The sequence below is a fragment of the Anabrus simplex genome, chromosome 10, assembly GCF_040414725.1.
Source record: "Anabrus simplex isolate iqAnaSimp1 chromosome 10, ASM4041472v1, whole genome shotgun sequence".
Classification (NCBI taxonomy): Eukaryota; Metazoa; Arthropoda; class Insecta; order Orthoptera; family Tettigoniidae; genus Anabrus; species Anabrus simplex.
In genome coordinates this window covers 18,515,925-18,531,379 of record NC_090274.1, presented here as the reverse complement: position 1 = coordinate 18,531,379, position 15,455 = coordinate 18,515,925, and positions in this window count along the sequence as shown.

Genomic DNA, 15,455 nt, shown 5'->3' with positions numbered 1-15,455 from the left:
TTGTTGGCGTGTTAAAGGTGCACTCATTGCCACCTGAAAATATGAAATTAACTCAGCAATAGCATCTGTTCCAGTAGAATTTCACTTTCGTTGCAAGATAGCAGCGCAAAATCTAATGCGAAAATTGGTACTCAGGCCGCCTAGTTGGCAACATTGTAGAAAGTCTGCAAGTCGGTAGCTGAGAACATAAGATTACTATTAGTACATCGTCTTGATGGCGATTATTGTTGTTTAATGTCACTTATTGTAGTAATGGCGGAATAAGGTACCTCAGGGTTCGTTTATGGGTCCACCACTACTTTTAATCACTCTCAATGACATTGGTGAAAGATTTAGTGGTAATGCATATATCGTAACTTTTATATAAGTGACACATGTACAGTTATTGACGAAGTTAAAACTGACCTGCAACAATCAATGACTATGCTATTAAATCAGTTTATTAATCACTTCTAACAAATGTGAAACTATAATTATTGGTACTAGAAGCTATTTGAATTTGCTAAATCGTAGCTACGTGTCAACCCGTGCTGGTCGTCGGTGACTAAGGTGTTGTTAAATTCGACTGAACTCCCAAGAAGCACGTGTAATCTCCCTATCCATTGAAACGCTTCTAAACCATTTTCTCAATAAGCCTAAAGGCCTCCCCTCCCCCCCCCCCCCATACACGATCAAGCAATTTGCGCAACAAAACGTGTTACACGAACATTTTGATGGTGTATGGCACGGATGCCTTTGCTGGCAGGACCTAGTGTTTACAGTGCACTATGTCTTCTGGTATAGGCTAGAGCAATTTTGTTACTTTCATTGACCTGTCATAGTCTTATCCTTGGCTCTGACAATATGAAAGTGACTGATATGAGCGATGCTAGTAATGCCATTCCTTATGCAGCCAGTCCCTGCTATGAATGGTGTGAAAATGTTGCTCATAGGGTCGGTTGATGCATCCATTTCAGTGGGCTTGGCAGACTGATATGTAATAGCAACTTCTGGCTCGGTGAGGAAAGCAACGGGAAACTACCTCACTCCTCATTTCCCTAGTACGCCTCTTCAGTGATGCCTAGGCTATCTATGACAGCTGATGGCGGAGCAGTTGAGGATCCAACCAGCCTTCGGGCTGACGACTGAACATACAGTACATACATGGCACGGATTGACTAGCTGCACAATTGTTTGAAACAAATCGGGAGAGAGCGAAATAATTTGCGCAACACTCTGAGCTTGACAAGCGGTTTGAACGTCTATGGCAGTGGGTTTTTTTTTTTTTTTGCTAGTTGCTTTACGTCGCACTGACACAGATAGGTTTTATGGCGACGATGGGACAGGGAAGGCCTAGGAGTGGGAAGGAAGCTGCCGTGGCCTTGATTAAGGTATAGCCCCAGCATTTGCCTGGTGTGGAAATGGGAAACCACGGAAAACCATTTTCAGGGCTGCCGACAGTGGGGTTCGAACTTACTATCTCCCTAAGACTGGATACTGGCCGCACTTAAGCAACTGCAGCTATCGAGCTCGGTATGGCAGTGTTTGAGGACAGTTCGCCGTTTGAAGAACTTTCCTGTATCTACCTGAGTCCGATTTAGCATGGCGTAACAAAAACACAAAAAAAACAACGTTAATAAAGAATTCTGGCGAGAGTTTTTCTTTTGCTAGTTGCTTTACGTCGCACCGACACAGATAGGTCTTATGGCGACGATGGGACAGGGAAGGGCTAGGAGTGGGAAGGAGGCGGCCGTGGCCTTAATTAAGGTACAGCCCCAGCATTTGCCTGGTGTGAAAATGGGAAACCACGGAAAACCATTTTCAGGGCTGCCGACAGTGGGGTTCGAACCTACTATCTCCCGAATACTGGATACTGGTCGCACTTAAGCGACTGCAGCTATCGAGCTCGGTGGCGAAAGTTTATCTCAGTTTATCGCGAGTTGCCTGAACTGTGGAAAGTGAAGGGTGATATGTATAAAAATAGGAATATGAAGGATGCGGCGTATGAGAAACTGGTAGAGAAGATGAAGGAGATTGGTCCCAAAGCAGACAGGGCCCAAGTGCGTACCAAAATTAATACCCTTCATACTTCGTGCCGTACGTAGAAAACTTAAGAAACTCAATAGCGGCAAAAAATCCGCTGCAGGAAGTGAAGATGGGTATGTACCTAATTTATGGCATTTCACCGATATAGATTTTCTGAGGGACCAGGAGACTCAAATGCAGGGAACATCCACATTGAAGATGGCAAGGACATACGTGAAATTAATGAAATGGTAAGCATTTACATTTCAAAAATGAACTGAGTTTGCACAAACTATTGCAACGTGTATGTACCAAAGTTTGCACGAACTATTGCAATGTGTATGTACCAAAGTTTGCAAAAACTATTGCAACGTGTATGTACCAAAGTTTGCACAAACTATTGCAACGTGTATGTACCAAAGTTTGCACAAACTATTGCAATGTGTATGTACCAAAGTTTGCGCAAACAGGACTTTGCACAGACCCTTTGTTGCGCAAATTGTTCGATCGTGTAGGGGAGCCGGCCTTTACGATAAAACATATTCGCTGCCCCATCTCACCTCTCCTTGACTACTGTGACACTGTGTTAATGGACACAACTTCAAATACCCGGATAAGATTTATCTTTAGCCGCATAACATCTGTCATGGCTTCGAGTGCAAGACCGTCGGAAAGCCTTCCCCACAGAATACTCAGTTCAGATAAACCAGTTTACCATTCTTCACACTTGAAATTCATCTCATCATGTTCATCACATGACACGATTCGGTACCTTTGCACCTCGCTACGATCTACAACCGCTCTTTCACAATTTCTGCTGCCAGGTCACAGAATTCCCGCCCAGCCAGCATTAGGGACTGACTTCCCTCTAGAAATTTAACGTGTACTTCCGAAGGTACTTGCTTGACTTGTGGTGTTGTCGTACTTAGATTGTAATTATGTATTACGGTTAGTTTCAGATTTATTATATTTCTCACCACGATCATTTTATTATTTTAATATTGATTTATTACTACTATTATTATAAATTACTGCTGCTATTCTTGTGATTTTACTGGCGAAACCTAGTGTTCACATAACAGTGCTAGAACACAGACCTGTCTTAATCTCAGCTTTGCCTTCGACTTTATTAAAGTGTTTGACCTATGGGCGATGCTAGTAATTTCGATCTTTCACACAGCCAGTCCCTGTTATGAACAGTGTGGAAATCTTGTTCATTGAATCGGTTGATGCATGGAATTTTTGTGGGCATGGCAGACTGGTGTGTAATAGCAACTTCTGCCTCGGTGAGAAACACAACGCGAAATTACCTCACTACTCATTTCCCATTATGCCTCTTTAGTGATGTGTCGGCCATTTTTGACAGCTTATGGTCGGTGCTGTTGAGGATCAACATTCATACCTTCATATTGCCTATTATTATTATTATTATTATTATTATTATTATTATTATTATTATTATTATTATTATTATTATTATTATTATTATTATTATTATTATTATTATTATTTCCGCATCTGCGGTGTAGTTGTTAATGTGATTAGCAGGCACTCATGGATTCGATTCCCGATTCTGCCACGAAATTTTTTGCTATTTGCTTTACGTCGCACCGACATAGATAGGTCTTATGGCGACGATGGGACAGGAAAGGCCTAGGAATTGGAAGGAAGCGGTTGGGGCTTTAATTAAGATACACCCCTAGCATTTGCCTGGTGTTAAAATGGGAAACCACGGAAAACCATACTCTGGGCTGCCGACAGTGGGGTTCGAACCACTATCACCCGGATTCGAGCTCACAGCTGCACGCCCGTAACCGCGAAATTTGAAAAATAGAACGGGATCGACTGAGCCTCGGGTGTTCAAATGAGTAGACGGGGCTTGATTACCGCCTCAGCCATTCTCGAAGTGGTTTTGCGTGGTTTCCCACTTCTCCTCCAGGTAAATGCCGGGATGGTACCTAACTTAAGGCCACGGCCGCTTCCTTCCCTCTTCCTTGTCTATCCCTTCCAATCTTCCCATCCCACCGCAAGGCCCCTGTTCAGCATAGCAGGTGCGGCCGCCTGGGCGAGCTACTGGTCATCCTCCCCAGTTGTATCCCCGACCCAGAGTCTAATGCTCCAGGACACTGCCCTTGAGGCGGTGGTGGTGGGATCCCTTGCTGAGTCCGAGGGAAAAGCCGACCCTGGAGGGTAAACAGATTAAGAAGAAGATAATAATAATAATAATAATAATAATAATAATAATAATAATAATAATAATAATAATGTTTGTCCAACTCTTGTCCCGTTTCTCTACGGGATCGGGTATGAGGTGAGATGAATCTGTCGTGGCATGTTTTAATGACCAGATGCCCTTCCTGATGTCATCCTCATCAGACAATTTAATGAGATGAAATGAATGACGTGATACATGATAGTAGGAAGGGAGAGGGTGAAACCTGGTGCCGGCACATAGCCTACTCCTGTCGAAAAGCACCAAGGGGTCTATTCAAGGCTTAACGTCTCCATCCGACGGACGAATCACCATCAACAGCGTCATATGCCCTCACTCCACATGAACACTGCGGAGAGGTTTCGAATTTAATTGAGCCGTTTAGAAATTGTATACTATCACCTCCCAACCCTGCTGGCCAACACTGTGATGGTGAAAATTTTATCGAACAACGGGACTCGAACCGGCTAACCTCGGTGTCAGACCGTTTAGACTTCAACGCCTTAACGATCACCGCCACCAGGCGGACTGATTCGGTGAATAAACCTTGCAGAGAGGTATTTCGCGATCGTCATATCCTGAATGTATCATATTTCTGCACGAATGCAATGAGAGAAATCCAAAGTAGTGCCCTATGGACTGTATCAAGAAACGGGCGTGGAAGGATGATTCATGTGCCTCGTGCTGGGATACTTCGGGATCGTCTGTTCTCGATTTCATAGCTCGTAAGTTCTGTGAGATTCCCTGTATGCTGGTAGTAAATGGAATAAAATGGCGTATGGCTTTTGGTGCCGGGAGTGTCCGAGGACATGTTCGGCTCGCCAGGCGCAGGTCTTTTGATTTGACACCCGTAGGCGACCTGCGCGTTGTGATGACGATGAAATGATGATGAAGACGGCACATACACCCAGCCCCCGTGCCAGCGAAATTAACCACTGATGGTTAAAATTCCTGACCCTGCCGGGGAATCGAAGCCGGGACCCCTGTGACCAAAGGCCAGCACGCTAACCATTTAGCCATGGAGCCAGACTATGCCGGTAGTAAGTGAGGACCAGTCCTCTGCTATGAACTACCTCGTCCACCGGCCTTCACAGTCGACGAAGACACCTCACGATCGTCAGTTTCTGAATTCTTAGAGTACTCACGAATTGTACAATTCAGCGGAGTGCAAAGAAGAGTGAACGAATTAGTTCTTGATTTCTCACAGATAAAATTCCGTTTAAGTCGCAATGCTTAGGCAGAGACTGAGGTCCTATGTTCTCTCCTTGGGGTATTCCAACAATACTATCACAGAGTGAGCTACAGAAGTACAGTGACCACCTCGGGACCGTCACGAGGTGAAGCACACAGGCAGGCAGAGTGCATGAAGCGTGCAATAAAGGAGGTGCAGTAGATAAGGGGCGCACAGCTGTCGCGACAAGTGTGAGAACGAGTGACCTCGGGAGGTTCCCACACAGAACGTGCCTGCCACGCGCCCCCACCCCCACCCTGATGATGGCAGTATATAAGCCGAGGGCGGGGGGTGGCGGTGGATCATTCTGTATCGTAGCACGCCACACAGCGGTCCACAGCCAAGCCAGTTATTGATCAAAACAGCTGGAGTCAAGTTCGTTGATCTGGTCCACAAGATGGCGCCCAACCCAGTCCGCAGGTTTCTCTTCAGCTCCAGTAAGACCTGCCTCAAGGTAAGAACACACACACCTGTTGGCTATTCTTAGAGCAGTTGGTACACCTGCAGCTGTAGTCACTAGGCTTGTTCTAGGGGTGGATCACTTCGTTTGTATTAGTTAGTAATTCACCCCCCCCCCGGTGTACATGCAGTAAGGGAGGTCAAAGTAGTAGTGCTGCATCAAGTGTGACCAATTCTCTTTTTCACTTAGTAGCTCAGCTGGGTATATTGGGTTTGATCCAAGCTAAGGTCAGTGGTACATCAGAGTATTTAAATAATGTAACGCCGGGTCGTTCGCTAACCACTGAAAAGTTAAGGGACACAATATTCCAGAGTCTCTGAAAACTTGCATCAATTAAACGAAGACTAATCAATGCATTATTATTATTATTATTATTATTATTATTATTATTATTATTATTATTATTATTAGGCTTCCGTGGCTCATGCGACAGCATGCTGGCCTCTCGCCGCTGGGTTCCGTGGTTCAAATCCCGCTCACTCCATTTGAGATTTGTGTTGGACAAGGCGGAGGCGGGACAGGTTTTTCTCCGGGTACTCTGGTTTTCCCTGTCATATTTCATTCCAGCAACACTATCCAATATCATTTCATTCCATCTGTCATTCATTAATCATTGCCCCAGAGGAATGCGACAGGCTTCGGCAGCCGGCACATTATTATTATTATTATTATTATTATTATTATTATTATTATTATTATTATTATTATTATTATTATTATTATTATTATTTCCGCCTCCGTAGCGTGTTTGTTAGTGTTATTAGTTGCCGCCGTCGGAGGCCCGGGTTCGATTCCCGGTACTGCCGGAAATTTAAGAATGGCAGGGGGGCTGTATGTGGTTGAAATGTCCATTGGGGGTGTGCCTTAGAAGAGCTGCACCAGATTGGTACGAGGATACGAGATTATTATTATTATTATTATTATTATTATTATTATTATTATTATTATTATTATTATTATCATTATTATTTTTACTACTATTATCTACTCATTTGACCTCCCGAGGCTGAGTGGATCCCGTCCCAGCCCTTGTACCACTTTTTAAATTTCGTGGCAGAGTAGGGAATCGAACCCCGGGCATCCTGGGGTGGCAGCCAATCACACTAACCTCTACACCACAGAGACGGAACTGTAGAATTTTAATTATTATCAACCGCTTCATTTGTGGGGCAATGCCATGCGAATGGAGGAGGATAGGTTACATAGTGGAGTAGTGGACTCCACCATGGATGGTAAGAAAAGTAGAGGCATATCACGGTCACGATTTAATTATGGCAGGCATGGAACTAAAGCAGGTCATAGAAGATTGTGGAGGCATTCAGATAATTCACAGACTGTATGGTGAAGGACTGACTTGATCATTTTCTATATTTTCATTTAAATAACATTCTGAGGAGATACTTTTTATCATTCAGTCCTTCCTGTTTAACAGCCTCACTCATTGCGGTGTCTCGCTATTGTTCACTCAACCCCGGTCCTGTCGCCCCAGCAACAGGGACAATTGACTGTGCACAGAGCGGATTGCAGGGAGGCAGTTCTTTTCTTTGGAGATGACTGTGCTTCAGGTCGCTTCACCAGACTGTTATTGCCGTAAAGCTCCGTTCCCGTCAACACTTCCTGCGACAAGAGAAAATACTGTAACCCTAAAATCTCTATCAAAATAGACGTCATAGTTTCTCCGGATTATTCCACTTGAGGGTTGGGGTGGTAGAATATCAGCCAGGGTATATACCGTGCATGTCCTAAGGAGCCCCAGGGGCTCTTAACATGGGAGCGTTGATTGGCGGCCACTGGGCCCTTAGCTGAGTCCTAGCATTGCTTTCATTTACTTGTGCTACGCTCTTCAATTTCTTCTATCCTATCCGACCTTCCTTGGTCAACTCTTCTCCTTTTCCGTCCCCGACAGAAGGGAGTCTTTCATTTTCACGCCCTTCGAGTCCTTTGTCTTTCTTTGGCCGATATCTTCATTTCCGAAGTGTCGGATCCATTCGATTTCGTCTCTGATTAGTGTTGCCCAGTTGTACTTCCTTTTGAAACAATAATCATCACTACTATCATCTATTGCGGAATACTCTAGTGGAGGATACTGTCTGCGAGTCTCTGGGGACACCACAGACACCTCAACTCAAGGCAAGAGAATTAAATGTTAACGGTTCGACCTGGAATCGAACTCAGTGCTGGGAAGCCAGACGCTGCAGTCTACATTCCTAGACGATCTGTTGAGCAAACAGAAAGCTAAGTGCTTCAAGGGGGTGAAAACAACTGCGTTAAATGTTTTCATATGTCTCCAAAAATATAAAATTATGTTAAAAAGACACTTGTGATATTTTAGATTATATTCTTAACGTGTTACAAGAATAGGGTTACGTATCAGCTTGGCTGAGGAAAGTAACGGAAAACTTTCCTACTCCTGTTTTCATTAGTACGTCTCTGAAGTGACACCAGGCGGTGGGGTTGTTGAGGGTCAAAGCAACCTTCGGGCTGAGGTCACTGTTCACGCTAGATTTTAGACTTGTCCGGTTAATACTTCTAACTCAGGGACGGGGCGTTTGTGTTAGTCTCAACAAAATTTGCAGCACTTGTCGTAAAACTTATCTACATATAAATAAAGGTACCTGGGAAAGGACCCGGAACTAGAAGGCTGCTTGCTTTGTGGATACATGTAAAACGTGCTTGCAAGTTAGATAGTTTAAATACTTTCATTTCATTATCAATTCTTAACCGGACGACTTCCTAAATTGTATAATTTTTGTGAGAATACTTGTAATAGTGTGTGAAATACCTTTATTGTTTTAACTTTATAAGCATGATGAAGTGTTAGGTCACAACCGGGGGGACCAATTAGACCTATTGTGCCTTCTCGAATACACTGCACTTATCTGTCGATATAAGTTTATATATAAAATAAGAGTTTTGTCTGTACATTGCTCAGAATTTAAAAAGGATGGTATTTCTGTATCGGTCGTGTCCACAGCAACAAGGAAGTGCACTTTTTAATTTTCCGTAATTTCTGTCTGCCTGTATGTATGTATATATGTACGCGCATCACTAGAAAATGGCAGAAGAGAACTTAATAAAAATCGGTATGTAAAGTCGAGTAATGAGACACCACAATTTAGGCTATAAATACTTTATTCACACTGAGCGAAATGTTAGTTTAGAGGAAGGAAATTAAATCTCAGCCACAAACGCCCAAGAGAGATTCGGTTTATTCTGCCATCTAGAAGGCCTAGAGTAAAATGAAGCGTGGACACTGACGAGCAGACAGCCAGATGGCTGTTATTATTATTATTATTATTATTATTATTATTATTATTATTATTATTATTATTATTATTATTAGCAAATTTCCGATAATATATGTCTTATGCATTTCTACCGTACCGGCTATGATAACGGAGATATTCATGAATTTCGACATGTGTTGCAAAGTCGTAATGAACCCCGAAGCACGAGAAAATGGGTGAACAAAATGTAATGAAAACTGGTATGTAAAATCGACCAATAAGTCAATCGATAATTTTATTCACGCTGAATGAAATGGTAGTTTAGGGAAAGGAACCTAAAATTTAATTTTTAAATATTTAAGTTATTGGTCCTGTCGAAAAGTACTACATAACAAAAGTGATAGAGAATGCGATTTCGGATCATTTATGTGTTATACAGTTTGACCGTAGCGACTATGATCATAGAACATTGAATTTTGTTCCTTAGTCCAAATCAACGCCAAGCGTTGTTAACATGGGAATGCTGTTTAATCGTGTTAACTGGCGATGGTTTTTGTCGTGATTGGCTGAATGGTCAGCGTTGAGGCATTCGGTTCAGAGGGTCCCGGGTTCGATTCCCGGCCGGGTCGGGGATTTTAATCGCCTCTGATTAATTCCTCTGGCCCGGGGATTGGGTGTTTGCCCCAGCACTTTCCTCTTCATATTCAAACAACACAGTTACACTACCAACCAGCACAGAAACACGCAATAGTGATTACATCCCTCCATATAGGGTTGGCGTCAGGAAGGGCATCCGGCCGTAAAAGAGGGCCAAATTCATATGTGCGACGCAGTTTGCACCCGCGACCCCACAGGTGTGGAAAAAGCGGTAAAAAAGAAGGTGTTTGTCATTATTGTCTTAAGGTGTAAAACCGCGTGGTCATGAGTCTGTATCGACAAGGAAAAATGTGAAGATGATTGTAAAAATGAGAAAGAAATCGTGAACAAGACAAGGGGGACTCATGAAAGAAAGAAGGACTGCCTTTACATTAGATGCCCTAATGTGACAGAGTCGGAGGTAACCTAAATGTGACGATCTATAATATCTAAAGCTCATAAAACTGATCAAACATGACATTGACCATTGTTGTGATGTGAATTGTCTCTTCTTCTGCCACTCATCTCCGATGGATGGGATTACTGGTGCGGCTCGAAAAATACAGCCTGCCTGAATATTGGCGGAAAATAGCTAGGGAGTCAGATAACTTTGCACATGCTATATGAATGACCCATGAACTACGGGTACTACAGCTAGTAAATCAATAACGTGACTGCTTTATGACTTCTAACACACACACACGGGAGGAATACACAGCAATTCCAAGCTGCACTTCAAGTGGTCCAATGTTGCACTTTTGCGGTTTACTCCACAAAATTAAAACTCAGCTACAGATCGTATAAGAGCTAAAGAGAAAAAAATGACGTAGACCACCATTGGTCACTGGTTGTGGGCTCAGATCTCTCCGAGTTCTGTTGTTCTCTTTGGCCTGTACTCATATGTACTCAACACTGTCAGTGTTAGAGTGAACATTGACAAGCAGGCAGCCTAAATGCTTGCAAACTTAAGGTGAGACTAGTCGTCAATGTCGTCATAAACTGTTGCTGAAGACTGGATTAATTTTCCTAGCACATAAACATAGCTACTTGTGTCAGATTTAGAATGAGATGAATTTAATAAAGCAGATTATTTCTGGGATTTTTAAAAATATTAAGAAATGTGAAGAAAATTTACAAAAAAATATTTCATTGCTCGTTCAAAAATGTATCAATTTTTATACCCTTTACAGACCTCAACGAGCCGGTCTCTCACAGCTGGGATCCGTGATTCAAATCCCGGTCACTCCATGTGAGATTTGTGCTGGATAAAGCAGAGGCAGGACAGGTTTTTCTCCGGGTACTCCGGTTTTCCCTGTCATCCTTAATTCCAGCAATACTCTCCAGTATCATTTCATTTTATTAATCATTCATTAATCATTGCCCCAGAGAAGTGCGACAGGCTTCGGCGGCCGGCACAATTCCCATCCTCGCCGCTAGAAGGGGGCTTCATTCATTCCATTCCTGACTCGGTCAAATGACTGGAAACAGGCTGTGGATTTTCATTTATAGACCCAAGTAAGAACTAATTCATTCTTTAATATTATTTCCTGTTTCTAAGTATTCACTTCGTCTGAATACAGTAAATTATTTTTGATTAAAATATTAAAATCCAAACTTCGGCGGAAAATGAGTCCTCACAAATGCCAGTGCTGGATCTTAACCATTATAAAAATGGCTATGGGATACATTTTTGAACTCCAGGCCAAACTCACTGTGGACATTTTATGCAATGAATGCTAAGAAATAATTTAATTTCCATTGGTGTAAGAAGCGGTTTCATTTCTTTCTTCTTCTCTCATTGGTAGTAACGGCTGGTACACTGAGCTGCACATTCGAAGAAATGTTCAGTGAAGTACTCCAGGAAGTACAATGCTGGGATTCTAGGCTCTTACAACTGTATATCACAGTTCCCTTCACACTACTCCCACTAAATTGTCCTTCTTTAACTTTTGGTTCGACTACATTTTTCATTTCAGTTTTGTCTTTAAGTAGCCTAAATATATTTTTACTTGTCATTTGTCAATTCAAATGAACTGACATTGTTGGGTGCTCTTCTTCCAAATTCAATTGTCCTGGGTATAATAATGCTTATTTTTAATTCTACTCTTTTATGAAATTGTAAAATAGTGTTTTAATCAGTTAAAATTATTAAACCTTCATTTAAATTGAATTATGCATATTATTCCATACTGGGACCACTGTTCTATTTGTGGAATTTTACAAAAATTAGCGTATTATTAAAGTGGCCCGCGGTCGTGCCTGATTGTTTTCAATGTGGCCCTTGAGCCCTTATAAATTGTAAACCTCTGGTCTATATCGTAAGAATTCAAATCGGAGGCTAGATCTGTTCTTAAATGGCACAACAAAGCTTAAGCGGTTATAGGAAGCTACAGAAACTGAAGACGGCATCACACTGGACTATATGAGTAGCATATGATCACCAATATATCAGTAGCTTCCGTACTATCACATGAGAGTTAGCTTAGCTATGGTCATAAAGACTTTCTTACAAATACAAGAATAGACATTCGACACATGGTAGAGATAGGGGGTCAAGAAACTGATAGTTTTTCATTCATAAATATGTGAGGAAATGTGTACTTAACAGGTCAGCATGTGATGTTTTGCAGGTTTTGGCCCTTTAATTGCCACAATTCGGTTATTTAAATGTGGTGCCCAGTTATCCATGCCCTTTTGGCAAAATCTGTTAAGTAGACATCTAATTTAGGATCTATTAGTAAATTAGAAATGTTTTCAAGGAAATTTTATTACTTTGTTGGCAGTACGAAGTATCTGAAGGCCTTGGAAACATCTGGCAATCTGTATCCGCTTAGGTTTGTTTCTGTTTCTGTTCGTAACCTCGTGGTAGGCTATTGCGAGTAAATTTTACTGCATTTACTCCTTCTCCTGTTGTATTATGGGCAAAATGAGGAAATTCAATAAAGTAAATACTACCCCTCTTGTAGTTAAAAGTGCAAACAATGATTCGGCGATAATTTCTCGTAATACCAACAAAGAGATTAATGCATTAAATAAGCCAATTTTGAGTACTTCGAAGAGGAAATTCACATACACTTGGAGCCTGAGGACAATCAGAGTTTTACTGTGAGTAATGTGGATGATTCTAATGGTAATTCAATTGTAAATATTAGTCTACTTTCTCTATTAACATAAATGTGTTAAATGTAAATACTGTCAAGATGTTAACTGTGTAGGCCTGAAGGTGGAACAAAAATTAAAACACTTTTCCCTTTGCGAAAATTAAATGATCATGAATACGTCTCACTGTCGGGGCCATCCACCAACGGCTGCTAATCTCAGATGGCAACCAGCCATGAGTCATGGTCTGCACGGTTGCTAGGTAACAATACCTTACATCACAGCCTGCACGGTTGCTAGGTAACAATACCCTACATCACAGACTGCACGGTTGCTAGGTAACAATACCTTACATTACAGCCTGCACGGTTGCTAGGTAACAATACCTTACATCACAGCCTGCACGGTTGCTAGGTAACAATACCTTACATCACAGCCTGCACGGTTGCTAGGTAACAATACCTTACATCACAGCCTGCACGGTTGCTAGGTAACAATACCTTACATCACAGACTGCACGGTTGCTAGGTAACAATACCTTACATCACAGCCTGCACGGTTGCTAGGTAACAACACCTTACATCACAGCCTGCACGGTTGCTAGGTAACAACACCTTACATCACAGCCTGCACGGTTGCTAGGTAACAACACCTTACATCACAGCCTGCACGGTTGCTATGGTTACACTTCCGTTACACATCTTGTCGCGTCACGTTACACACATTTTCTGATGACCCACAGCCATATGACATATTTATTTCAACAGTAAGACGGGATTAGCCACACGATTTAGCTGGATGTTAAACTTGCATATGGGATGAGAGAGGAGACAATCAGAGACAATGAGAGAAAGGAGACGAGCTGCTCGACTAAGTGGTATGTTCCGAGCTGTCAGTGGAGAGATGACGTCGAATGACATTAGTAGACAAATAAGTTTGAGTGGTGCTTTTAAAAGTAGGAAAGATCACAATATGAATACAAAGATGGAATTCAAGAGGACAAATTGGGGAAGATATTCGTTTATAAGAAGGGGAATTAAGGATGTTCAATAAATTTCCAAATTCTTTGCATTTATTTAAGAAAAGACTAGGAAAACAACAGATAGGTAATCTGTCACCTGGGCGACTGTCCTAAATCCAGATCAGTGGTGACATTGATTGTTTGTTTTATTGATTGATTGATTGATTGATTGATTGATTGATTGATTGATTGATTGATTGATTGATTGATTGATTGATTGATTGATTGATTGGTGAGATGTATTGGTAAAGGTCACATTATGTGCAACGATGAACCTGCCTCCGCCAGCAACTACATTTATTTTTATGACAGTGTAATTCGTTAAAAAGATTGAATTCTTCAAGAGAATTTATTGATTTGATCCACCTATTCAATACTTGATATGATAATTATTTTATCAGTTCATTTTACACTTCTAGGACATGTTTGAGGCATCTTCAGCCGAAAACAAAATTGGTCACTTTAAAATTGATATGTTATTTACAAACATAGACATTAAAACATACACAATATCATACCAAAACAAAGGTCCTATTAATGTTTACTACGTAAATGACGTATCAATTTTAAAGTGGCCAATAAATTTTGTTTTTAGCTGAAGATGACTCAAAAAAGAGCTGAAACATGTCTTAGAGGTGTAAAATGAACTGATAAATAATTATTATGACAAGTGTTTAATAGATGGATCAAATCAATAAATTATCTTAAAGAATTGAATCTTTTTAACGTTACATGTCAACATCAACCAACCCAACACCATGGCCTACCGAAGGCCTGTAGGTTACGAGGTGTCGTGTGGTCAGCACGACGGATCTTCTTGGCCGTTATTCTTGGCTTTCTAGACCGGGGCCGCTATCCCACCGTCATATAGCTCCTCAATTGTAATCACGTAGGCTGAGTGGACCTCGAACCAGCCCTCACATGCAAGTAAAAATCCCTGACCTGGCCGGGAATCGAACCCGGGGCCTCCGGGTAAGAGGCAGACACGCTACCCCTACACCGCGGGGCCAGCGTTAGATGTCAATATGGAATGAAAATGAAATTCCTTAGTTGTAACCAGTGTCATTATTAGGCCCTACTCTAAAAACAGTAGCTTTGAATGAGGGGATGTAATGCATCTTGTCAGAAGCGAGACCACACACGTTTGAATGGCGGTGCGACAGCTACTTCGCTAAAAAAAATGTGGAATGTCTGACAAAGCAAGGAGTTCAGGACAAGTGTACGAAGAATTGTAAGGGTTACTCACCATATGTGATGGTTCTGTTGTGTGTGGCTGGGGACCCCGTTATGTAAATTATCTGGGTGATGGGGACTGGAAAGGTTTCTTGAAGATGAAAGCAGTAATTGTGTATGGGAATGGTGTAGAGTTTAAAATACTGGAATGTTGTGGCCGTGTACAGAAAATAACGGGGGCCAGACTCAGAAAAAATGGGATGTCTCAGTGGAAGGAGACGACTAGCAGATGGTGTACTTACAGTTTTCTCACCAGGATGCACTGCAATAGACGAAGGTTCTAACACTGAGAGGCCAATTCTCGGACGAAACTGTTTACGTAGATCTGTACG